The sequence below is a fragment of the Pseudophryne corroboree genome, unplaced genomic scaffold (assembly GCF_028390025.1).
Source record: "Pseudophryne corroboree isolate aPseCor3 unplaced genomic scaffold, aPseCor3.hap2 scaffold_1063, whole genome shotgun sequence".
NCBI lineage: Eukaryota > Metazoa > Chordata > Amphibia > Anura > Myobatrachidae > Pseudophryne > Pseudophryne corroboree.
The window spans coordinates 143,701-146,676 of NW_026967690.1; positions in this window are offsets into that span (position 1 = coordinate 143,701).

The window sequence follows — 2,976 nt, forward strand, 5'->3', positions numbered from 1 at the left end:
TGAAAACAAGGTGACATCTAATTAGCACACAGGTAAGGAATTAAGAAAATCTTTATTTAAGGGTGAAGATGTTTCTCACAAAATCGTTGCCCCAATGCATCATTGAAATTCAAGCTGGAAAGATGATTTTAATATATCACTTGTACATTTTGTATTGCTCTTCTGGTGACAATGTAGTTTGTTTTTGTCAATTACCCTTTTAATAATAGGGTAAAGAAAATTAAGTGGATTTTTTAAAGAAAACTATACTGTCAATATACTATTAAAACAAATTAAAATGGTAAAAGTTATTGTACTTTAAGTAAAAATAAAAGAGCAAAAATATCAATCCCAGTTTTGATTACTTAAATTAACAAAAAAAAATGCATATAGCAAAGGATAGTTTCAATCTGCCTACCTCTGGGTTATGGGCCCAGCATGCTTCCATTGCAGTACTCTGCTGCACATGTAAGTGCAAGAGATCCTGAAGCACTCACTCATCATGGGAAAGTACCAATGTGTTTCTTCGTTGGTTGATGGAAGAAACATCTTACAAAAACTCTCCAGATTATTGACTTTTTAAAGTTTTTCTAGGAAACGTTCTAGATGTATGCTTATTAGCCTTTGTCAGTATGTACTTTTTGCAAAGTGTCTCTGTGGCGCAATCGGTTAGTGTGTCCGACTACTAACCAAAAGGTTGGTGGTTCAATCCCAACTAGGGACGTAATTGACCTTGTTATCAGATTTTGGTGATCTTTAAGTAGACAAGTCAAAATTTCAAACCCCCTGTTCTGGTGTAGGGTACCTGGCCTTCTCTGATGTAATCAGAGTTAGATTTGATTCAGTGATTTTATAAAAAACAGCTAGGAAGCACAATTTAGCAGTGGGTTGCAGAGAAAAAGAAATATGCTGGCAAAAAAAATCTAATTGAGTGATTCAACAGCTCTTAATTTTCTGGCTTTATTTTTATGCTAACAAATTTGATCTCTGAAAAGTGTCCACAAAGCCAAGTCTCTGATTAACACCTTTGTAAGGATGGTTTTTAACCTATTACTAAATTAAACTTGCTTCATTGGAAAGGCAGCAAGATGCATCCTCATTTCAATGTCTACTGAAATAATACAGGTTGACACCAGGAAACATTAACGCCACTGCATCCTTGCTGCTTTCTCATGTGGAAGTCTGTTTAATGTGAAAACAAGGTGATATCTAATTAGCACACAGGTAAGGAATTAAGAAAATCTTTATTTAAGGGTGAAAATGTTTCTCACAAAATCGTTGCCCCAATGCATCATTGAAATTCAAGCTGGAAAGATGATTTTAATATATCACTTGTACATTTTGTATTGCTCTTCTGGTGACAATGTAGTTTGTTTTTGTCAATTACCATTTTAATAATAGGGTAAAGAAAATTAAGCTGATTTTTGAAAGAAAACAATACTGTCAATATACTATTAAAACAAATTAAAATGGTAAAAGTTATTGTACTTTAAGTAAAAATAAAAGAGCCAACATATCAATCCCAGTTTTGGATTACTTTAATTAACAAAAAAAAATGCATATAGCAGAGGATAGTTTCAATCTGCCTACCTCTGGGTTATGTGCCCAGCATGCTTCCATTGCTGTACTCTGCTGCACATGTAAGTGCAATAGATCCTGAAGCACTCACTCATCATGGGAAAGTACCAATGTGTTTCTTCGTTGGTTGATGGAAGAAACATCTTACAAAAACTCTCCAGATTATTGACTTTTTAAAGTTTTTCTAGGAAACGTTTTAGATGAATGCTTATTAGCCTTTGTCAGTATGTACTTTTGCAAAGTGTCTCTGTGGCGCAATCAATTAGTGTGTATGGCTGTTAACCAAAAGGTTGGTGGTTCAATCCCACCGAGGGACGTAATTGACCTTGTTATCAGATTTTGGTGATCTTTAAGTAGACAAGTCAAAATTTCAAACCCCCTCTTTTGGTGTAGGGTACCTGGCCTTCTCTGATGTAATCAGAGTTAGATTTGATTCAGTGATTTTATAAAAACAGCTAGGAAGCACAATTTAGCAGTGGGTTGCAGAGAAAAAGAAATATGCTGGCAAAAAAATCCAATTGAGTGATTAAACAGCTCTTCATTTTCTGGCTTTATTTTTATGCTAACAAATTTGTTCTCTGAAAAGTGTCCACAAAGCCAAGTCTCTGATTAACACCTTTGTAAGGATGGTTTTTCACCTATTACTAAATTAAACTTGCTTCATTGGAAAGGCAGCAAGATGCATCCTCATTTCAATGTCTACTGAAATAATACAGGTTGACACCAGGAAACATTAACGCCACTGCATCCTTGCTGCTTTCTCATGTGGAAGTCTGTTTAATGTGAAAACAAGGTGATATCTAATTAGCACACAGGTAAGGAATTAAGAAAATCTTTATTTAAGGGTGAAAATGTTTCTCACAAAATCGTTGCCCCAATGAATCATTGAAATTCAAGCTGGAAAGATGATTTTAATATATCACTTGTACATTTTGTATTGCTCTTCTGGTGACAATGTAGTTTGTTTTTGTCAATTACCATTTTAATAATAGGGTAAAGAAAATTAATGGATTTTTAAAAGAAAACAATACTCTCAATATACTATTAAAACAAATTAAAATGGTAAAAGTTATTGTACTTTAATGAAAAATAAAAGAGCAAAAATATCAATCCCAGTTTTGGATTACTTTAATTAACAAAAAAAATGCATATAGCAGAGGATAGTTTTAATCTGCCTACCTCTGGGTTATGGGCCCAGCATGCTTCCATTGCAGTACTCTGCTGCACATGTAAGTGCAAGAGATCCTGAAGCACTCACTCATCATGGGAAAGTACCAATGTGTTTCTTCGTTGGTGGATGGAAGAAACATCTTACAAAAACTCTCCAGATTATTGACTTTTTAAAGTTTTTCTAGGAAACGTTTTAGATGAATGCTTATTAGCCTTTGTCAGTATGTACTTTTGCAAAGTGTCTCTGTG